This window comes from Jaculus jaculus, chromosome 8, assembly GCF_020740685.1.
Source record: "Jaculus jaculus isolate mJacJac1 chromosome 8, mJacJac1.mat.Y.cur, whole genome shotgun sequence".
NCBI lineage: Eukaryota > Metazoa > Chordata > Mammalia > Rodentia > Dipodidae > Jaculus > Jaculus jaculus.
The window spans coordinates 112,423,221-112,447,557 of NC_059109.1; the positions used below are offsets into that span (position 1 = coordinate 112,423,221).

General features: G+C 43.1%; 1 protein-coding gene and 1 pseudogene across 3 annotated transcripts in view; one reads left to right on the forward strand and one right to left on the reverse strand.

Annotated features, from left to right (window-relative positions):
* Nucleotides 1-19,661, reverse strand: part of LOC123462757 — a 51,127-nt pseudogene extending 31,466 nt beyond the window's left edge.
* Nucleotides 1-24,337, forward strand: part of Cbfa2t2 (CBFA2/RUNX1 partner transcriptional co-repressor 2) — a 125,576-nt gene that overhangs the window by 31,703 nt on the left and 69,536 nt on the right. The gene's annotated exons all lie outside the window — the stretch shown is intronic.

A 24,337-nucleotide genomic window follows, 5' to 3' on the forward strand; every position in this document is an offset into this window, starting at 1 on the left:
CTTTTCTTTCTTTTCTTTCTTTTCTTTCTTTTCTTTCTTTTCTTTCTTTCTTTTCTTTCTTTTCTTTCTTCCTTTTCTTTCTTTTCTTTTCTTTCTTTTCTTTCTTTTCTTCCTTTTCTTTCTTTTCTTTTCTTTCTTTTCTTTCTTTTCTTTCTTTCTTTCTTTTCCAAGGTAGGGTTTCACTCTAGCCCAGGCTGACATGGAATTTACTATGTAGTCTCAGGGTGGCCTCGAGCTCACTGTGGTCCTGATCCTCAATCCTCCCCAGTGCTGGGGTTGAAGGTGTGCCCTACCATGCCCAGAAATATTTGCATTTCTTAGAGTTCTTCAACCTTATGCCACTTGCACAGTTGTTTGTTTTCTCATAGAGGGTCTCTATATATCCCCGATGGCCTACAATCTGACAGACAGACTAGATTGGCATTGATCTAGAGTGCCGGGATTACAGCATGTGCTACCATTCCTGGCTATAGAATAGTGCTGTTTAACTTCTCAAATTCTTCCTTCAGCTTTATTTATTTAGATAGTTTTTTTTAGGTAGAGTCTCGCTCTACTCTGGGCTGACCTGGAATTCACTATGTAGTCTCAGGCTGGCAGTGTTCCTCTTACTTCTGCCTCCAGAGTGCTGGGTTTAAAGGTGTGCGCTACCACGTCGGGGAAGGTGGGAAGAAGGGAGGGAAGATGAATTGGCATGCCAGGGCCTCCAGCCATTGCAGTTGAACTCCAGATGCATGTGCCACTTTGTGCATCTGGTTTTACAGGTTACTGGGGAACCAACCTCAGGTTGTTAGGCTTTGCAGACAAGTACCTTAACCCACTGAGCAATTTCTCCAGCCCTTCTTTCAGTTTTATATTTTTTCAGAAAGAGGGAACTTTTTCCCTTTTTAAATATTATCATTTATTTTAGCCAGGAGTGGTGGCACACACTTTTAATCCCAGTAGTAGGGAGGCAGAGGTAGGGGTATCACTTTGACTTTGAGGCCACCCTGAGACTACCTAGTGAATTCCAGGTCAGCCTGGACTAGAGGAACAACCTACCTCGAAAAACAAACAAAAAAATTTTAAAAATTATTTATTTGCAAGCAGAGAAAAAGGGAGAAAGAGAGAGAATGGGAGCATCAGGGCCTCTTTCTAGTGCAAATAAGCTTCAGATACATGTGTCCCTTTGTGCATCTAGCTTTACATGAATACTAAGGACTATAGCCAGGGTTGTTAAGCAGGTGTTTTAACTGCTGAGCCATCTTTCCAGCCTCTAGATGGAACTTTTTATTGGCTTTTTGTGTGTGTGTGTTGTTGTTATTGTTTTTGAGGGAGGGTCTCCCTCTAGCCCAGGCTGACTTGGAAGTCACTATGTAGTCTCTGGGAAGCCTTAAACTCATGACAATCCTCCTATGTCAGCCTCCCAAATGCTGGGATTAAGAGCATGTGCCACCGCGCTGGGTTTATTGTTTGTTTTATTTCTTTGGTGAGGGAGGGGGGAGGGTTGAGGTAGAGTCTTACTCTAGCCCAGTCTGACCTGGAACTCACTATGTAGTCTCAGGCTGGCCTTAAACTCACAGCTCTCTATTTGCAAGCAAAAAGTAAGTACAGGGCTGGAGGAATGGCTTAGTGGTTAAGGCACTTGCCTGCAAAGCCAAAGGACACAGGTTCAATTCCCCAGGACCCATGTAAGCCAGATGCACAGATGCACATGGTGGTGCTTGCGTCTGGAGTTTATTTGCAGTGGCTGGAGGCCATGGCATGCCCATTCATATTCCCCCCCCCCCCCTCTCTCTCTCTCCCTCTCTTTGTCTGCCAAATAAATAAATTAAAAAAAAAAAAAGTAAGTACAGTTACACCAGGGCACAGGGCCTCTTACCACTTAAATGAACTCCAGATATTTGCATCACTTTGTGCATTTGGCTTTACGTGGGTACTGGGGAATTGAACCCTAGGCTAGCAGGCTTTGCAAGCAAATGCCTTTAACAAGAGTCATCTCCCCAACTCCCCTTCTTTTTTAAAATTTTTTTTTTAAATTTTTAAAAAATTTATTTATTTGAGAGCGACAGACACAGAGAGAAAGACAGGGAGAGAGAGAGAATGGGCGCGCCAGGGCTTCCAGCCTCTGCAAACGAACTCCAGGCGCGTGCGCCCCCTTGTGCATCTGGCTAACGTGGGACCTGGGGAACCGAGCCTCAAACTGGGGTCCTTAGGCTTCACAGGCAAGCGCTTAACCGCTAAGCCATCTCTCCAGCCCCAACTCCCCTTCTTAATTGTTGTTATTATTTGGCTTTTCAGGGTAGGGCCTTACACTTGCCCAGTCTGACCTAGAAATTCATTTTGTAGCCACCACTCTTGGTTTACCATATGTATATATTTAAATCTATTTTATTTATTTGAGAGAAAGAGGCAGAGAGATAGAGAGAGAGAGAGAGAGAGAGAGAGAGAGAGAGAGAATGGGCACACCAGGGCCTCCAGCCACTGCAAAAAAATTCCAGATGCATGTGCCCCCTTGTACATCTGGCTTACATGCCTCCTGGAGAATCGAACCAGGATTCTTTGGCTTTGCAGGCAAGCACCTTAACCGCTAAAGCATCTCTCCAGCCCTATCATATTTTTTTTGTGTTGATGGAGATCTTTGAGGGGCTCCCTCACCCCTACTAGGGGTTTGTATTGTGACAGGTAGAATCAGCTTTTAGCATTGTTGAGACTTGTTTGAATATTTGAGAGGCTGTAGTTGTTTATGTTGAATTTACATGGTCTTCAGTGAGCACTTTATTTATATTATACCCTTAAGTTGTATTTGTAGGGATGAGTAGAAAGAAGACTTGCCTGGCAAGTGGTGGCGCACACTTTTAGTCCCAGCATTTCAGAGGCAGAGATAGGAGGATTGGGTGAGTTCAAGGTTACCCTGAGACCTCATAGTGAATTCCAGATCAGCCTGGGCTACAGTGAGACCCTACCTTGAAAAATCAATGAATAAATAAATAAAATATTTTTTAAAAAAAACAACAGAAGAGGACTTAAGGCTGAAAGTGTAGTGTAGTGCGGGCTGTGGTCTACTATGGGGGAGTTTAAAAAGGGATTTTATTTCTACTGTAGGCCCATTGTAGCAATCGTTGCTTGCTTTTGTTTACATTTTGGTATTGAGTCTTGAACCCATATACATACATACACCACACATACAGAATTTAAAAAATAAGAGCTGTAGGGCTGGAGAGATGGCTTAGCGGTTAAGCGCTTGCCTGTAAAGCCTAAGGACCCCGGTTTCTATCTGTCTTTCTCGCTGTGTCTGTCGCTCTCAAATAAATAAATAAAAAATTAAAAAAAAAAAAAAAAGAGCCGGAGAAATGGGCTAGTGGTTAACTCACTTGCCTGCGAAGCCTAAGGACCCAAGTTTAATTCCCCGGTTCCCATGTAAGCCAGATGCACAATGTGGTGCATTCATCTGGAGTATGTTTGCAGTGGCTAGAAGTCCTGGCATACCCATTCTCTCCATCTTACTCTGTCTCTCTCCCCACCTCTGTCTGTCTGTCTCTCTTTTCTTCTCCGAGGTAGGGTTTTACTTGAGTCCAGGCTGACCGGAGTTCACTATGTGGTCTCAGGGTGGCCTCGAACTCACCGTGATCCTCCCACCTCTGCCACTCAAGTGCTGGGATTAAGGGTGTCCATATACCACTATGCCTGGCTCTTTCTCTCTGTCTAATAAATAAATAAAATATTAAAAAACAAATATAAATAATTTGGAACATCACAAAAAGTGACTTATAAGTTCGAATCAATATTTTTATCCACTACTAGAAAAATTCAAGTAGATATGGCTCGCTAAGTTCGGTTATGGTATTTGAAGTGCACTTCATACTAGACATACTCAGAAGCCACCATTGGTGACCTATGGGCAATTTTAAAATCGGGAAAAGTCCTTCCTGCCTGCCTGCCTACCCTCCCTCCCTCCCTCTTTCTTTTGCTTTTTGCTTTTTCAAGGTAGGGTCTCACTGTAGCCCAGGCTAACCTGGAATTCATTCTGTATTCTCAGGGTGGCCTATAATGGTGCCTCCTGAGTGCTGGAATTAAAGGTGTGCGCTACCACGCCTGGCTTTCTTTTTCCTTTTCCTTCCTCCTTTCTACCCTTTTTGAGAAAGGGCTACATAGACCAAGCTGGCCTTGAACTCATGATTCTCCTAAGTTGCTGGAATTACAGGTATGCCACCACTATGACTCAAAGGGGAAAGAACAACAAAAACCCACCATACCAGATAGCAGAACTTGGAGCAGCAGAATGATGTTCTACATTTCCAAGAGACTCATTTTTTTTTCATTGTTTTTTAAAAAAAGAACAATTTTCTCTTTCTTTCCTTCTTTCTTTCTCCCCCCTTCTCTCTCTCTTTCTTTCTTTCTGTCTTTCTCCCCTCTCCTCTCTTTCTTTCTTTCTTTAGGTGGGGTTTCACTCTAGCCCAGGCTGACCTGGAATTCACTATGTATCTCAGGGTGGCCTTGAACTTGAGACAATCCTACCTCTGCCTCCCAAGTGTATGTCACCATGCCCCGCTGAACAAATCTTTTACTTATTTATTTGAAAAAGGGGGTTCCAGAAAGAGAAAGAATGGCTGTGCCTTTAGCTGCTGAAGAGAAGCTTCAGATGCATGCGCCACATTGTGCATCTGGCTTTTCGTGGGTATTTTGTTAGGGATCTAACCTGGGTCCAACCAGCACCTCAACAGCTATGCCATCTCTCCAGCCCCCAAGATACTCATTTCAGAAATCTTTTTTTTTTTTTTTTTTTTTTTTTTGTTGTAGGGTCTTGCCTTAGCCCAGGCTGACCTTGAATTCACTATGTAGTCTCAGGGTGGCCTTGAACTCACAACAGTCCTCCTACCTCTGCCTCCCAAGTGCTGGGATTAAAGGCATGAGCCACCATGCCTGGCCAGAAACGTTTTTGATTGAGCGATCTTGAATATTTTAAAAAGTATTTTAGTTTTATTTATTTGAGAGAAAGGGGCAGATAGAGAGAAGAGGCACACTAGATCCCTAGCCACTGCAAGTATCTCCAGGTGCCTGCGCTGCCTTGCGCATCTGGGTTTATCTTAGGGAATCGAACCTGGGTCCGTTGGCTTTTCAGGCAAGCACTTTAACCACTAAGACATCTCTCCAGCCCTTGAGGGTTTTTTTTTCTTCCTTTGTTTGAGACAGGGTCTCTACTAATTTGCCTAGGTTGGTCATTATCTTACTATGTAACCCAGGCTGACTTTGAAGTCTGGCAGTCCTCCTGTCTTTACCTCCTGAGTGTTATCTTTCAATTCTGAGCAGTTTTTAGAGGTTTCTGGCATGTTTGTTCTGTGTAGAACATGTATGTACATATTATGGGTAGTTATCTCATAGCTTAAGTCTAACTAAATATGGTATGGATCCTCCTTCTCTTTCCCTCTCCTCTTTCCCCCCAATACAATAGCCCAGGCTGGCCTCTAACTCACTATGTAGCTTAGGATGACCTTGAATTTCTGATCCTTCTTCCTCTGTCTCCTGAGTGCTGAGATTACAAACATGTGCCAGCCTTAGAATACGGTTCATTTCATTGTGTTAGTTAGGAAAAATGAGAGAAAGGTAGTGAAAATATTGCATGAAGGCTTTGTAACCATGAGCTAGTCTAACCTACCCCCGCCCCCAGGTCTTGCTCTGGCTAAGGCTGACCTGGAATTCACTACGTAGTTTCACAGTGGCCTCGAACTCAAGGCGACCCTCTTCTGCTTCTTTTTAAAGGCCTGTGACTGGCTTAATTTAGCCTTCTTTAAGCCTGTTTCCTAAGTGTAAAATGGAGTAAAGTGAGTTCTTAAATTAATAACTAGCATACTATTTGCTGTATTAATACTTAATAATGTTTATATTCTCATGTAATTTTCTTGGTCCCCAAACATTGAAGTCATAATAACTAAAAGGCTGTTAAAATGTTTCTTGCATTTTTTTTTAACACATCTGTTTTCAGACTGACAAGGAGCCAGCTTTGCTTCCTTAACTAATTCTTCATCACAAGAGAGAAGGGTTCATGTGGAGAATGCAGCAGCTTTAAAAACTCAAACCTGTTGCTGTGTGGCAAGCTGTTTAGGGACCTTGCATTACTTACTCTGCTGGAAGAGCTGGGGGATGGGCCACTCGGCGGGTGACAGATGTGCTCTGTGATGCCTGCGGTCGCGTGCCTGCTCTGTCCCTCTGCTCCCAGCACCAGGTGCAGCCATTGTTCTCGCTGGTTTCTCTTCATGTGTCCTCGTCTGTTACTCTGCTCTTTCTAGCTCATTGTTTCTGTAGGAAATTAGCATTAAAAACCCATCTGAAACCCCTATGTCCCTCAACTGCAGGTGACTGTTATTGGCCCCAGCTGCCACCCTTGCGCTTGATTACTTCCATATGGGGCTGTGCAAAGAAGTAGTAGCCATTTATTGATTTCCACCACAACCCCCACCTCTATTACTCAAACTATAATACCCTGAAATCTATTAGACCCCCCAATAGGCTATATAGCTCAGTTGGCACTACAACTGTGATGAACGTTTTACAAGCAAAACTAATTACACCCTCTTTCTTCCCTCTTCACCACCTCCTACCTGAATACTAAATGTAGAAAAACCCAAGTGCCATGAGTGGAATAGAGATTTGTTTAAATGTCTGGAGCCGAATCTGCTTCTGAGAGTAAAGCTTAGAGTTTGAATAGCCCTTTGTGGAAAATTTTAGTCAGTGCTGTAAACATTTCATGCCACACCCAGAGTATTCAAGCAAATTGACTATTAGCTCTCTGGATTAGAGACACAATGCTTTTTTGGGTTTTTTGTTTGTTTATTTCAAGGTAGGGTCTCACTCTAATCTAGGCTCACCCAGAATTCACTCAGTAGTCAAGGCTGGCCTCGATTTCACAATGATCCTCCTACCTCTGCTGGGATTAAAGGCATGAGCGACACCTGTCCTATTGATTTAAATTTTGAAGCTTTACTATAAAGGTTAAGTTGCATGGTAATGATGAACAGTGTGTGCCAGATATCCAGCTATGTGGTTACATAGTGACTTTAGCCTCGGCTAGATTGATACTCTACCTCAGACCTCACCCCCCCCATATATGTATTTTTATTTATTTGAGAGAGACAGAATGAATGAGCTTGGACATGCCAGGGCCTCTTGCTGCTGCAAACAAACTCCAGTTGCATGCACCACTTTGGGTGTCTGGCTTTACCTAGCCTTTAACCATTAAGCCATCTCCCCAGCCCCTAGAATCTTTTTTAATTTTAATTTTTGGGGGGGGGCATTTTTGCAGTAAGGTCTCATCTAGCCCAGGCTGTCCTTGAACTCAGAGATCCTTTTACCTCTGCCTCCCAAATGCTGGGATTAAAGTTGTGCGTCGTCATGCCTGGTTTAATTTGAAAGTTTTTTTTTTTTTTTTAAAAACAAGGTAGGGCCTCACTCTAGTTCTGGCTGACCTGGAATTCACTATGTAGTCTCAGGGTGGCCTTGAACTCATGGTAATCCTCCTACCTCTGCCTCCCAAGTGCTAGGATTAAAGGTATGCACCACCACGCCCTCGAAAATTTTAATTTTTAAATATTTTATTATTTACTTATCAGAGAGGACAGATAAGAGAATGGGTGCTCAAGGCCTCCAGCCACTGCAAGTGAATTCCAAATGCATGTGCCACCCTGTGCATCTGGCTTACACATGTACTGGGCAACTGAACCTGGGTCCTTAGGTTTTGCAGGCAAAAGCACCTTAACCACTAAGCCATCTCCCCAGCCCAATTTTTTTTTTTTTTTTTCCGAAGATAGAGTCTCACTATAGCCCAGGCTGACCTGGAATTCACTATGTAGTCTTCAGGTGGCCTCAAACTCATGGCAATCCTCCTACCTCTGCCTGCTGAGTGCTGGGATTAAAGGCATGCACCACATGCCCAGCCAGTAACCTAAATTTTAAAATTTTTTAGTGATTTATTTGCAAACAGAGAAGAGAGAATGAATAAGAAATGAGTATGCCACGGCCTCTTGTCACTGCAAACGAACTCCAGATGCCTGATCCACTTTGTGTGTCTGGATTTATGTGGGTACTGGGGAATTGAACCCAGGCCCTCAGATTTTGCCTTTAACTACTGAGTCATCTCCCAAAATTACACACCTTTAATCCTAGCACTTGGGAGGGAGAGGTAGGAGAATTGCCATGAGTTTGAGGCTACCCTGAGACTACATAGTTAATTCCAGGACAGCCTGAGCTAGAGTGAAGCACTACCTCAAAAAATACCACCACAAAAAATGTTTATTTGTTCATTTATTTATGTGAGAGGGAAGGAGGGAGGGAGAATGGGTATGCCAGGGCCTCCAGGCACTGCAAACAAATTCCAGGTGCATCCTTGTCCATCTGGAATATGTGGGTATTGGGGAATCCAACCTGGGTCCTTAGGATTTGTAGGCAAGTGCGTTAACTGCTAAGGTTAATAGCCCATATCTTATTTTCTTTTTCTTTTCTTTTTTTTTTTTTTTTTGAGGTAGGGTCTTCACTGTATAGTCTTAGGCTGGCCTCAGATTCACAGTAATCCTTCTACCTCTGCTAGCATTAATGGTTTGTGCCACCACACCCGACTCAAAGTCTTATTGTTACTTTTTTTGTTTTTCTTTATTTGAAAGAGAGAATGGGCACACTAGGGCTTTCAGCTGCTGCAAATGAACTTCAGACGTGTGCATCCTCTTCTGTGCATGTGTAACATTGTGCCCTTGTGTCACTGCGTCTGGGACCTGGAGATTTGAACATGAGTTCTTAGGCTTTGCAGGCAAGTGCTTTAACCTCTAAGTCCTTTCTCTCTCCAGCCCTCAAAGTCTTATTTTTAAAACAGAGAGGTATGATTTCATAGGCATGTTTTAGGAAGTTTTCAGGACAGAGCATGGGTTGATGGGGGTGCTTTTAGAAGCAGGAAGACTATTTGAGATGATGATGATAGGTACGGGCAAGGGTAGGTCAAGTAGAGAAGGGGTTGAATTTGGGGTTTGTGAGTGATACATAGAATGATTGGTTTCAGTACACTTTGGAAATGAAAAGTTTAAACTGATCAATTAAGAAATGGTAGATAGGGGGCTGGAGAAAGGGCTTAGTGGTTAAGGCACTTGCCTGCAAAGCCAAAGGATCCAGGTTCGATTCCCCAGGACCCACATAAGCCAGATGTACAAGGGGGCACATGCATCTAGAGTTCGTTTGCAGTGGCTGGAGGCCCTGGTGTGCCCAGTCTGTCTCTCTACCTGCCTATACCTGTATCCATCTCTCAAATAAATAAATAAATAAATAAAATAAATGGCAGATAAAAGCAATTTGTGCTTTCAGAGTGAGGGTAGATGAATAAACTTGTATGTGTTTAGTAGACACTTACATAGCAAAATTCTGAAATATTTCTGGCAACCCCATTATTTTCTTCTTTCCCCTTTTCTTTCTCTCTCTCTCTTCTTTCTGGCCTCAATTTCACGATTATCCTCCTACCTCTGTCTCCTGAGTGTTGGGATTTATGGTGTGTGCCACTAAGTACTGCTCATTTTCTTTTTTCTTTTTTTTTTTTTTGGGGGGGGGGTTTCGAGGTAGGGTCTCTCTCTATCTAGCACAGGGTGACCTGGAATTCACTCTGTCTTCTCAGGGTGGCCTTAAACTCATGGCGATCCTCCTACCTCTGCCTCCTAAATTCTGGGATTAAAGGTTTTCTCTGTCATGCCTGCTTCATTTTCCTTATTATCTGTAGCACAAAAAAGTAAATTTGAGGTAATTGTGTTATTTTTTTATTTTTTGCATATGATGCTTTACCTGATGCCAGTGTTTGGAAATATTTATTTTCTAGACAACAGTATATGGAATAGTTATTTTAGTCATTGTAGATTTTTTTCTCCCCTCCCTCCATCCTTCTCTTCCTGTCTTCTTTCCTTTCTTCCCCTTTTCTCTCTCTGTCCCCTTTTCCATTTTTCCTTCTCCTCACCTCTGTATTCATTCCCTTTCTCTTTCTCTTCTCCTCCCTTCCATCTCATTTCCTCTCTCCACTCTTTCTTCTCTAGGTCTCCCCACACCCATCTTTTTCTTTCATAGGCTAGCCTAAAACTATTATGTAGCAGAAAATGACCTTGAACTCTTTTATTTTTCACATTTTTTGCTTTTGCTTTTTTAAATTTATTTATATTTATTTATTTGAGAGCAACAGATAGAGAAAGAGGCAGATAGAGAGAGGGAAAATGGGTGTGCTAGGGCCTCCAGCCATTGCAAACAAATTCCAGACGCGTGCACCCTCTTGTGCATCTGGCTAACGTGGGTACTGGGGAATCGAGCCTTGAACCGGGGTCCTTAGGCTTCACAGGCAAGCATTTAACCGCTAAGCCATTTCTCCAGCCCATGCTTTTTTTTTTTTTTTTTTTTGAGTTAGCATCTCAGTCTAGCCCAGGCTGACCTGGAATTTACTTTGTAGTCCCAGGCTGGCCTAGAACTCACAGCGATCCTCCTACCTCTGCCTCCTGAGTGCTAGGATTAAAGGTGCATGCCACCACACCTGGCACATCTTTTTTTGTTTGTTTGTTTGTATTTTTCAAGGTAGGGTTTCTCTCTAGCCTAGGCTGACCTGGAATTCACTATGTGGTCTCAGGGTGGCCGCAAACTCACGGCCTCCCTAGTGCTGGGATTAAAGGTGTGCGACACCATGCCCGGCCCTGCACATCTTTTTTGACATACGGTCTCACTGTAGCTACCTCAGGCTGATTTGGAACTCACACTGGTAACCTTGTTTTGTCTCCTTTCCTTCCCTTCCCTTTTCTCCCTTCCTCTTTCCTCCCTCCCCCTCCCCTCCCCTCCCCTTCTACCTCTGCCTCCTGAGTGCTGGGATTAAAGGCTTGTGCCAATATACCCTGCTTGTTTTTCACTTATATATTTGCACATTATTTGCACACATTGTGCCACTCTATACATCTGGCTTTACTTGCGTACTAGGGAATTGAACCTAGGTTGTTAGGCTTTTCAGGCCAGCACCTTAACGGCTGGGCCATGTCCAGTCACACATCTTTTTTTTTTTTTGGTTTTTTGAGGTAGGGTCTCACTCTAGCTCAGGTTGACCTGGAATTCACTATATAATATGTCTCAGGGTGGCTTAGAACTCTCAGCGATCCTCCTACCTCTGCCTCCCAGGTGCTGGGATTAAAAGCATGCGCTGCCACACCCGGCAAGCTGCACATCTTTCATCAAAAATTTTTTTTTTAAATTTTTTATTTATTTATTTGAGAGCAACAGACACAGAGAGAAAGACAGATAGAGGTAGAGAGAGAGAATGGGCGCACCAGGGCTTCCAGCCTCTGCAAACGAACTCCAGACGCATGCGCCCCCTTGTGCATCTGGCTAACGTGGGACCTGGGGAACCGAGCCTCGAACCGGGGTCCTTAGGCTTCACAGGCAAGCGCTTAACCGCTAAGCCATCTCTCCAGCCCTCAAAAAATTTTTCATATTTATAAATTTATTAGAAACAGAGAGAGGGAGATAGAGAATGAGTGAGAATGGGCGCGCCAGGGCCTCTAGCCACTGCAAACAAACTCCAGATTCATGCACCAACATGTGCATCTGGCTTACGTTGGACCTGGAGAATTGAACCTGGGTCCTTAAGCTTTGCAGGCAAGTGCCTTAACTGCTAAGTCATTTCTCCAGCCCTGAAAAAAAAAGTTTTTAAGAAAATGGCAGTTAGTAAAGGGTGCAAACATATTAACAAGAACAAACTAGTGGAAAATAGACAGTATAAAACTAAAAAATGCCATTAGTTTTTTTAATTAGTTAAGAGCACAAAACATAACAGGCAAGAATGTCTGTTTTACACAACTTGAAAGCTGTTTTTTTTAAAATTATTTATTTATTTATTTGAGAGCGACAGACACAGAGAGAAAGACAGATAGAGGGAGAGAGAGAGAGAATGGGCGCGCCAGGGCTTCCAGCCTCTCTGCAAACAAACTCCAGACGCGTGCGCCCCCTTGTGCATCTGGCTAACGTGGGACCTGGGGAACCGAGCCTCGAACCGGGGTCCTTAGGCTTCACAGGCAAGTGCTTAACCACTAAGCCATCCTTCCAGCCTGAAAACTGTTTTTTTTAAAATGTATTTATTTACTAGGAGAGAGAGAGAATATGTATTAATGAGAGAGAGAGAGAATATGGATGGGTGCCCCAGGCCTCTAGCAGTTGTAAGGAACCTCCAGATGAATGCACCACATTGTGCATCTGGCTTTACCTGGGTACTCAAACCTGGGTTGTTAGGCATTGCAGGCAGAGGTGCCTTAATTGCTGAGCCATCTCTCCAGTTCAAAAGCTGTTTTTTTAAAACAGTTTTCTCCAAGTGTCATGTACACACACATCATAGTGTGTGAAGGAAAGCTGTTATTTACAAGATGTATCTTCATTTATCAAGAAAACAGTTGTTGAAACCAGGGTTAACTGAATCAGCAATACGTTAATAATTCTCCCCATAAAACATGGTCTTGATATGTTGCCAAAAATGGCTTCAAACTCATAATCTTCTTATCTGTGCTATGAAAACCTATTTATCCAGAATGGACTCAATTTTCAGGACAGAACAGGAACTTTTTAAACATGTCATGCCTTTCCCAAATTAATTCATCATTTCTTCCCCTTACCAACCAGTAACTCAACATGAAAGCTATTTTTACAATTGGATATTTTATTTTTCTTTCTGTGGTGAGGCTGTTATGGAGCCTGGGTATTTCAGGTTCATTCGCATCTATAACTCATGTCCTAATGTGATCCAAAAACTTAGCAATGGACTTGGTGAACTCAGCTTCCTGTTCCTGCCTTTGTTCTCCCACTTTTGAAGGTCATCTTCAGGTCTGTTTGTCATTGAACCTGTTGAGACTGGAGGACAGCTGCCATTATCATCAGGAGCCATCCCTGCAGGATCTTTTCCGAACATGAAGCATATGCTGTGACGATGCACAAAGCCACTACTGGCTTGGACTCTGGATAGGGGGCATGTAACCCAAACCTGCTATTGCAGAGAAATAGATGGTACAGATGGTGAGACAAACATCACTTAGACCAAATTCTCCACATACTTGTATATTTTCAAAAATACCTGTTTGAGGGAATCATCCAAAGAGTTTTTCAAAGCTGATTCATCCCACTTACTGATTTTGATGGCTTATCATCAATGTTCCATTTATCCAACAAGCCACTGTGGCTGCAATGTGTCTCACAACTAGGGCCACTGTTGTTCCTACTACTGTCTCTACCCACCACTGCCACATCTTGTCTGCCTCTTTTTTTTTTTTTTTTTTTTTTTTGAGATAGAGTCTTGCTCTAGCCCAGGCTGACCTTGAATTCACTATGTAATCTCAGGGTGGCCTCAAACTCCCAACAATCTTCCTGCCTCTGCCTCCCAAGTGCTGGGTTTAAAGGCGTGCAACACCATGCCCAACTCTCACTTTATTTATTTTTTACATTTTATTTTTACTTATTCATGAGAGTGAGAGACACAGTGGGTGCGCCAGGGCCTCTAGCCCCTTCAACCAAACTCCAGACACATGCACCACCATATGTATCTGGTTTATGTGGGTTCTGGGGAATCAAAGCTGGGTCCATAGGCTTTGCAGGCAAGAGTCTTAACCACTAAGTCATCTCTCCAGCCCAACATTTCACTTTATTTGTTGATTGATTGATTGATTTGTGGTTGTGGTTGTGTGTGTGTGTATGTGTGTTTGCATGTTTATGGTTATAGTTGGGTGCATGTCTACCTATGGAGGCTAGAGGATGACATCAGGTGTCTTCCCTGATCATGCTGCACTTATTTACTGAGGTGCAGGGTCCCTCACTTGAATTCAGAGTGTGCTGATTCAGCTAGTCTAATTAGCCAGCTTGACCCTGGGTTCCCTTATCATTGCCTTCTGAGTGCTAGGATTGCAAGATTGTAGTCTGGCCTTAAATTCATGGCGATCTTCCTACCTCTGCCTCCCAAGTGCTGGGATTAAAGGCATGTACCACCATACTCAGCTCCCCAAATTTTATTTTAAAAATATTTATTTATTTGAGAGAGAGAGAGAATGGGTGCTCCAGGGTCTCTAGCCACTGGAAACGAACTCCAGATGTATGTGCCCTCTTGTGCATCTGGCTTATGTGGGTCCTGGAGAATCAAATTGGGATTCTTTGGCTTTTCAGGCAAATGCCTTAACCACTAAGCCATCTCTCCAGCCCCCCCTTATTTTCAAGGTAGGGTAGGCTGACCTGGAATTCACTATGTAATCTCAGGGTGTCCTCAAACTCATGTTGATCTTCCCACCTCTGCCTCCCGAGTGCTGTACCACTATGCCTGGCTCCAAATTTCATTTTATATAGTGTTTCCTAACTTCATATCATCATTATCATGGCAAACATCAGAAAGAAGTTCTAATTTGGTGTCCTAGGCTGAGGAAAAGAGTATCTCAGTAAATGCATAGACATTTACATCTTCCAGTGTGGCTTGTCATCTAGCTTGGGGAGTTCTATCTTAATATGTAAGGTATTGAGCCTTTCAGTATTGTGCACTATAGTTGGGTAACTAGGAGATAGTTTTAGGGTCTAGACTATATAGCAGATATTTCCCCTAGGAACTGTGATTATTGACACAGAGGGCAAAGAATTCAGAGCAATATGTAGAGAAACAAATGTCTGGCTGAGGTGAAAAGATTGCTCAGTGGTTGAAAAGCCTGATAACCCAGGTTCAATTCTCCAGTGCCCACACAAAGCCAGATGCACAGTGGTGCCTGCATGTGGAGTTTGTTTGCAGTGGCTGGAGGTTCTGGAGAGCCCATTCTCTGTCTCTGTCTCTCTCTCTTCCTCTCTGCTTGCAAATAAATAAAATATTTTTAAAAGTTAAGTAAATGGTATTGTTAACAATAATAGCAAACAAATGCTTATGGCCATAGCAGCCTGAACGCCCAATCTTGGAAGCTTAGCAGGGTTGGACTTGGTTACTACTTGGATGGGAGAAACACATCTAGGATGCAGCGCAACATGTGACACTGTAGAAGTGCTAATAATGAGTCGCCAGAGTGCAGGTGTCAAGATACATTTGGGAATTAGGTAAGGTGAATGAAGCGCCTGAGACAGGGCGGGCCGAGACTAGAGAGCACAGCCTGTTTAATAGGTGCAAAGATCTCTTTCCACTATAATGGCAGGTATTGCTGCTTCTGTGTTTGCTCTGATGGCATATGTGGCTATTTACTCTGCCAAAGTGCCCATCTACCTTCCATTTATGTTGTTTGGAATCAGTCCCCACTCTATTATAGCTTCATATTTGCACTGTGCTTTTAATTTTCAAAAGCTTTTTATCCTCATAAAGGCCCCCCAGGGATAGGAAATAAAAGCCAGGTGGTAGTATTTTTATAGAGGAGGAAACTGAGACATCATCCTATAAGCATTTTTGTTCCCAGATCAAAAGAGCTTTTTCCTTAGCTTTACTGCCTAAGGGTGTTGTCAGTAGGAAGACCCTTCTCCTCCTTCAGTTGTCTAGGCACAGCCCACAGTGCTGACTGAGGCAGCCCCACCAGGATGGCCCTGGCAAGGCAGGCAGCATCATAAGCTGCAACTTTGTCCTGTTGCTTTAGCTAAACTGCATTTCTGCTCACATTTGTGAAGAATGGAATCCGGAGAAACATGGTAAGCCATTCCAAACTTAGAAGCATGCTTTATGTGTGGGAGTGTTTTGTATTAAGGAGAGTTGGCCATAAGATTCCATAGTTGATACTTTTCTCAGCTCATGTATTGCCATCTTTAGACCATCATCCCTATGCCAGTCTTAGTTTAATGCCAAAATAAAATTGAGCTATCATAATGCATGAATCGAATGGGTGCTAATTGTGTGAATGAAGTGTTTGCCAAAGAAAGTTCTTTTTTTTTTTTTTCCTTCTTTTGAGGCAGGGTCTCCCTCTAACGCAGGCTGACCTGGAGTTTACTATATAGGCTTCGGGTGGCCTTGAACTCACAGTGATCCTCCTACCTTGGCCTCTCGAGTGCTGGGGTTAGGGTGATTTCCCTGCTCTCCGCCTCCCAAATGCTGGGATTAAAGGCATGAGCCACCGTTCCAGTCTCTCTCAGATGGATAGAAAAATAGAGGGGGAAGTAGGGGGCTAGTTTGGAAAAGAAAGGGGATCAGCAGGAGTAGGAAGAAGACAACATAATGGATGAATGTGATCAAATATACATGTATGAAAATGTCAAAATTAAAAGGAAATGTGTAGAAAATGGGAAAAATACATTCTTGGTCACAGTGTATAAATGTCATCAAGTCCTATATTTTACTTTGAGAGCATCATTCAATTTAGAGTTCTTCTGTTACAGTTGCGGATTCTGGAGGGCATTGGAACTCACCTGTCCTGAGCATATGACTGTGGGTATAAATTTTATACTCCTGAGCCTTTGTGTCTGGTCAAGGAAAGTAATGAAGAGCCAGGCTTGTGGTGTGCGCCTATAACTGCAGCCCTTGGGAGGAGAGTTCAGTTAAAGTCTGAGGCTAGCCCAGGGCCACAGGAAACCCTGTCTCAAAAAGCTAAGCAACAGTACAACAACAAGAGATCAAGAGGCCTGTCCTCATCTCCCTCCTCTCTGTTCTTTGGCAGCTGAGAACTTTAGTATTTATTTGTACACCGTTTTAAAATTTGGGAGGAGTGGGGAGCTCAATAATAGAATACCTGCCTAATATGTGTGAGGGAGACTCTTGAACATCCCCACAAGTAGGGCTGCAAAAGGCACTTGTTTACAAAGCCTGCTGGCTGGGGTTTGATTTCCCCAACATCCATGTATATATAGGTAGACACAAAGTGTCACATGCACCTGTGACCTCAGACTGCCTCTGACATTGGGAAGTAGAGCCAGAAGAATCTGAAGCTCACAGAGGCACCAGGCCCTTCCTCACACACAGTGCGACACAGATGCGTGTTGTGGTGTGTACATATACAGTTGTGCAAATAAATAAATACATATATTAAAAAAAATCTTTGGGGCTGGAGAGATGGCTTAGCAGTTAAGGCACTTGCTTGCAAAGCCAAAGGACCCAGGTTTGATTCGCAGTACTCATGTGAAGCCAGGAACAAGGTAGCTCATGCTTCTGGAGGGCATGGCATGCCCATTCTCCCCCCCTTCCTGTCTATCTCTCTCAAATAATTTAAAAAATTCCTCATCTTTAAGATACTGTTCTGTGTCTGGTGGCACTCACCTGTAATTCTAGTACCCAGGAGGCCAAAGAAAAGAGTAGAAGGGGTAAGGCCAACCTGAATTACCTAAGTTTTCGGTTAGCCTACACAAAAGAGCACAACCCTATTTCAAAGAAAATAAAATAGATTTTTTTTTTTTTTTTTTTTTTTTTTTTTTTTTTTTTTTTTTTTTGGTTTTTCGAGGTAAGGTCTCAGTCTAGCTCATGCTGACCTGGAATTCACTATGTAGTCGCAGGGTGGCCTTGAACTCACGGCAGTCCTCCTATCTGCCTCCCAAGTCCTGGGATTGAGGGCGTGTACCACCACTCCCAGCCAAAATAGATTTTTAAATTATTTTCTTTTTCGTGTGTGTGTAAGAGAATGTTTATGTGTATGTGTGTATAAGTATGTGTAAGCAAGGAAGTGTATGTTTGTCTAGTCTAAGTAAATGGTATATTTGAAATCACTAGCCAAGGACTGCTTCATTTTTTATTATTTATTTACTTATTTATTGTACGAGAGAATGTATTGGCATGTCAGTGTCTCCAGCCACTGCAGTCAAACTCCTGACACGTGTGCCACCTTGGGAGCATGTGCAGCCTTGTGTGCTTGTGTCACCTTGTGCATCTGGCTTAAATGGGACCTGGAGAGTGGAACATGGATCTTCAGGCTTTGCAAGCAAGCACCTTAACTGCTAAGCCATCTCTCCAGCCCCAAAATAGATTTTTTTTTGACTGAAGCAAAGTGAGTTTATTGTCTAAATGAAGAGTCATAGAGGAAAAGAACAGAAGGACAGAGTACAATCCCAAAACGTGGGTGCGGACTCCTCGAGGTACTCACACTTGCTGGTCTGCAGCAGATAAGATGTGATCCAGGAGCTTTCTTTTGGGGAGGAGGTGTGGGCATTTTTTTTTTTTTTTTGGAGACAGAGTCTCAGAGTCTCACTTTATGAGCAGGCTGGTCTTTCACCTACTATGTAGCTAAAAATATATAGCCTCCTTGATTTCCCAGCAGAAATAGTTTGTAAGACCCTATTGCTGAAGGCTCCAAATACTTGGGCTGCAAGGTCACTGAGAAATCTTGCTGGAGTTTAGCTGAAAACCTCCTTCACGTAGACTGGCAGACAGAAAGCTGGAAAAAACTATGCTGCATGAAGCCCCATGGCAGAGACAGAAGTCATCAGTGGAAATAAACAACAGTGGACACTGCAAGCCTTAAGTTTGGCCAGCCAGGCCAAATGAACTAATGGATGCAATGGTGGCATGTCTGTTATGGGGGAAACCAAATGCTCTCTAATTGGACTAGAGGCCTGCTCCACAGGAGGGAATACATGCCTGGTATTGAAAACCTATGCTGGGGGAGGTCATGAGCCCTAGGGGTGTAATGCCTGTGGCTGTCCAGCTAAATGCATATATTATGCTCACCAAACTGCCCAGTAAGCACTTCTCTAAATATTCATACCCAAATATTAATGCTACTCTCACTTTTGGTTAGAGAAGCTTCCCTTTTCAGATGGCAGTGACCTCTGGGATGACTCAAAAGGCACCATAGTGTTGAGAAGAAGTGACAGAAGAGTGCTCAGCACTGAAACATCTCTATCACACCTTCCAAGGCTCAGGGTCTAATGCGGAAGAGGTGGCAGAAAGAATGTAAGAGCCAAAGGAAGGGTAGGACTCCTTACAATGCACTCTTCCAGACACAAAATGGCCTGGATATCCATGACCTCGCAGTGCCTGGCACTACCTACACAAAGTATAATAGGAGGAAAAGATGCAAAATAGGTTTTTAAAATATCTTCTAGGGCAATTTATATATAATTGAATCATTTTACACTGAGTAGCCTGGGTTTTTATTTTTATTTTATTTTTTGTTTTTTGAACTACCTGAATCCATTTGTTACTACTCCTCCCGTAAGAATTGGGGGGGGGGGAAACTGGAGAGATGGCTTAGCAGTTTAAGTGTTTGCCTGCAAAGCCTAAGGTCTTGGGTTTGATTCCCCAGTATCCTATAAGCCAGAAGCACAAGGTGGCACATGCGTCTGGGAGTTCATCTTCAGTGGCTAGAGGCCCTGATGTGCCCCCCCACCCTGACAAATAAAACATTCGAAAAAGAAGTGTGTGTGCATGCATGTCAAAGTGTGCATGTGGAAGTCTGAGGACCACTCTTCAGGTTCCATTCTCTCCCGTCTTTGAGACAGGGTCTTCCTTGGTTTTGCAAGCTTTGGGATTCTCCTGGTTCTGCTTCCCATGCATGGAATAAGGATCACAAACGCATGCACTGCTTTGCGTCCGTCTTTATGTGGGTGCTGAGGAGAGTGGAGCTTGGGCCAGCAGGCTTGAAAGCAAGCACTTTCATCTGTGAGCAGCCTCTCCAGCCTTTTAAAGAGTTTTGCCAGGTTGAAGAGTTGCTGTCTTCCGCAGTCCCACAAAGCTGGTAGAACAACTGCTTGCAGTCCTTAGAGCTGTCATCCAAGGAGGCCAGACCCATGGCACGCAGCACATTTCCAGATGCCATTGCCTGTGTTTGGATCACTTGGCGCTTAAGAAGGGTATTTGCCTTTGAATGGGATAAAAATTGTTACTTTGGCCTAGGACCCACCCTGGCAGCATTCCAACATCTGCTATTGATTAGAAGTAAATGCTGGTCAGTCAGGACGTAAGAATGCTTGTCCAGTTATGAAGCTCAGCTTTCATGGTGAAATAGGACAGAAATGCTGAAGGAAGGGTGGCTACAGAGAGTCTGAGAAAAAGACTTTTTTGGTTTGGTTTTGTTTTGGGGGGTAGGGTCTCACTGTAGCTGAGGCTGACCTGGAATTCACTATGTAGTCTCAGGCTGGCCTCAAACTCATGGTGATCCACCTACTTCTTCCTCCCAAGTGCTGGGATTACAGGCGTGTGCCACCATGCCATACACTTTTTTTTTTAGCTATTTATTTGAGAGAGATTGAGCACTCCAGGATCCCCAGCCACTGCAAACAAACTTCAGATGCATGCTCTGTCCTGTGCATCTGGGTTTATGTGGGTACTAAGGACTCGAACCTGGGTCCTTTGGCTTTGCCGGTAAGTGCCTTATCCAGTTAAGCCATCTCTCCAGCCCAAGAAGACCTTTCTTAAACAGAGAAACCTGGAGTGATTACCATATACTAAGAAGTATCAAACATTTATATACAGAATTTTACAAACTGCATAAGGGGGACAAGAGAATGACTGGTATAAATATTTTTTGCAGTGATTTTGGAACACTCTAATTAAGATTAAAACACACAGATACCATGTTTAATGAGATTTTAAGGGGTTGTCTATACTTGTGTTACCATTTTGTGTAACAAAATTTAGAACATTTATAATTTATCAGAGTTTCCACTCACCTCCAGTAGCCATTATCTTATTTCTTCTCCTGTAGTTACATCTCATGAAAAATGGAGTTACATGATGTGTACTGTGTTCTGTCTGCTCTCCCTTTTTTTTTTTTTTTTTTTTTTGTGGAGGGGAGGGGTTTCAAGGTAGGGTCTCACTGTAGCTGAGTGCTGGGATTAAAGGTGTGTGCCACCATGCTCGGCTTTTTCTCCTGTGGTTTATAAAGATTGATACATACAGTTGCATGAATCCATAGTATCCATTTTAATGTTATTAGTCTTCCATTATGGATGTGCTATGGTGTAAGTCATTCACCTGTTGATAATTGGTTTTTTTTTTTTTTTCCCCTTCAGTTTGGAGCTGTTATGGGTAGAGCTGCTCTAACTATCCCTAGAGAAATTTTTGTGAAATGTTTAAATTTCTCCTGTGATAGAATTGTTCAGTCATGGGTAGAAGTATGGTTAGCTTTATAGGGAAAGCTGAAGTAGTCATCCAGAAGCTTACACAGACACTGTCTTACAGTCTTGTATCAAGGTGCTTATGCTTCAGCCTCCTAAGTGCTGGGATTGTACTGTCACACTTGACTCTTCTTTTTCTTCTAAATTTGTATTGAGTGTTGTTAACTCACTGTGTGCATTTAGTGCTCATCTCCATGATGATTAATGACATGACCACTTATATGTATATTGTTTTAAATATGTCATCCTGAATAATCATGGACCATGTTTCCCATTCCTCTTCAAAAAGTAGGTGACCTGTGCTTATACTGTTAATTTTTCATGCTTTGTAGATATGAGTTCTTTGTCAGATACATAAGCTGTGAATAATATTTATTGTCTATGACTTTCATTTCTTCATTTTATTTTTATTTTGTCTAACTGGAAATCAAACTGAGAGCCTTATACATGCTAGACAAGAACCATACCACTGAACTATATAAAACCTCAGTGTGTTCACGTTCATTCTTTTTTTTTTTTAATTTTTTTTGTTCATTTTTATTTGAGTGTGACAGAGAAAGACAGAGAGAGAAAGAGAGAGAGAGAGAGAGAGAGAGAGGTCGTGCCAGGGCCTCTAGCTACTGCTAACGAACTCCAGACGCCTGCGCCCCCTTGTGCATCTGGCTAACGTGGGTCCTGGGGAATCGAGCCTCGAACCGGGGTCCTTAGGCTTCACAGGCAAGCGCTTAACCGCTAAGCCATCTCTCCAGCCCACTTTCATTCTTTTTAAAAAATATTTATTTGCAAGGAGAGAAAGAAAGAATATGAATGGGTGGGCCAGGGCCTCTAGCTACTGCAAACAAACTTCAGATGCATCTTGTACATCTAGCTTTACATGGGTACTGGAGAATTGAACCCAGATTGTTAGGTGTTGCAGGCAAGTGTCTTAACTGCTGAGCCATCTCTCTGGCCCCTTGTTCATGCTCTTTTGTTTATTTTTATTTTATTTATTTATTTGAGGAAGAGGCAGAGAGAGAGAGAGAGAGAGAGAGAGAGGAGAGAGAGAGAGGGAGGGAGGGAGGGAGAGAATAAGAATGGGTGTGCCAGGGCCACTAGCTACTGCAGATGAACTCCAGGCGCATGCATCCCCTTGTGCATTTGGCTGTACGTGGTGTCTGGGGAGTCAGATTTGGGGCCTTCGGCTTTTCTGCAAGTGCCTTAGCCTCTGAGCTATCTCTAGCCCCTTCCAACATTAAAAAAAAATTTTTTTCATTACATCTTTAATCTTAGCACTCGGGAGGCGGAGGTAGGTAGATTGCTGTGAGTTTGAGGCCACCCTGAGACTGCATAGTAAAATCAAGGTCATCCTGAGCTAGAATGAGACCTTACTTAGAAAAACAAAAACAAAATATACAGAAATTTTTTAAAGAACTTTTTGTGTTTTTATTTTTTAAAAATAGGTTTATTTGTTTATTTGAGAGAGAGAGAGAGAGAGAGAAATAGAGGAAGAGAGAGAGAGAATGAATGGGTGTATCAGGGCCTCCAGCTGCTGCAAACTCCAGATGCATGTGCCACCTTGTGCATCTTGCTTATGTGGGTCCTGGGGAATCGAACCTATGTCCTTTGGCTTTTCAGGCAAGTGCCTTAAGTGCTAAGCCATCTCTCCAGCCCTATTTATTTATTTATTTATTTATTTATGGGGGACAGAAAGGATGGTGTGCCAGGGCCTCTAGTCACTGCAAATGAACTCCAGAGGCATGCACCACCTTGTGCATCTGGCTTACATGGGCCCTGGGGAATCAAACCAGGGTCCTTTGGCTTTTCAGGTAAGTGCCTTAACTGCTAAGTCATCTCTCCAAGCCCTAACTGGGATTAAATCTATGTGCTACCATGCCCAACTTATTTAGTAATATTTTTGAGGCAGGAGTCTTATTCAAGTCCAGGCTGACTTGGAACTCTGTGCTAGCCTCAGACTCACAGTGCATTGCCTTTTGAGTGCTAGCATTACAATTATAAGCCACTATGCATGCCTTATTTTGACTATTTTATTTATTTTTCTTTTTTTTTTGTTTTTGTTTTTTCGAGGTAGGGTCTCACTCTGGTCCAGGCTGACCTGGAATTAACTCTATAGTCTCAGGGTGGCCTTGAACTCATGGCGATCCTCCTACCTCTGCCTCCCGAGTGCTGGGATTAAAGGCGTGCACCACCACGCCCGGCTTGACTATTTTATATCCTTTGCATTAATATACAAACATCTTTGTCTATTTCATTTTCCCTGTTTTGCTGTTTGCTTCTTTTTCTTAAAAAATACTTATTAGGAAGTAGAGAGAATGAGAGAGAGGAATGGGCATGCTAGGGCCTCTTGCCCCTACAAATAAAATCCACATGAATGCACACTTTGTGCATCTAGCTTTATGTAGGTACTGGAGAATTGAACCCAGGCCACTAGGCTTTGCAGACAAGTTCCTTTAACCACTGAGCCATATCTAACCAGTTTCCCCCCTTTTTATTTCTGCTCTCCACCAAGGTAGGGTCTTACTCTAGTCCATAGCTGACCTGGAACTCAGGTAGTCCTAGACTGGCCTTAAATTTACAGTGATTCTCCTACTCTGCCTCCTGGGTGCTGGGATTAAAGGCGTGTGCCACCATGATGGGCTTCATTTTTTCTATTTTTATTATTATTTGAGAGAAAGAGAAAGAGGCAGATAGAGAAAAAGGGCACTCCAGGGCCTTTTCCCCTACAAAGGAACTGCAAATGCATGTACCCCTTTTGTACACCTGGCTTTAAATGTGTACTGAGGGCTTTTAAGCTTTGCAGGCCAGTGCCTTAACCATTGAGCAGTCTCCTCATCCCCATTCCCCCCTCCCCCCCCACCTGGAATTCCTTATGTAGTCTCAGGGTGGCCTTGAACTCCCTGTGATTTCTCCTACCTCTGCCTCCTGAGTGCTGGGATTAAAGGCATGCACTACCACACCCAGGCTCTATTTTTTTTTTTTTTAAGATTTATTTGCAAGAGAGAATGAATGAGAGAAAACAGGTGCACCAGGGCCTCTTGCCACTGCAAACAAACTCCAGATACATGTACCATTCTATACACCTGGTTTTATGTGAGTACTGGGGAACTGAACCCAGGCCACCTGGCTTTGCAAGCAAGCATCTCTAACCACTGAACAATCTCTCCAGTTCTCCCTTCCCCCCCCTATTTTTGTTTGGTGCATGTTGGTCTGTGATGTGTGTGAATGTGGGTGTGTATGCACCACAGTGCACTTGTGTAGGTGAGAAGATACATTTAGGATCCAGTTGCTTGTTTGAGGCAAGGTCTTATTCTGTCTGTCTGTCTGTCTGTTTGTTTGTTTATTTATTTCAGGT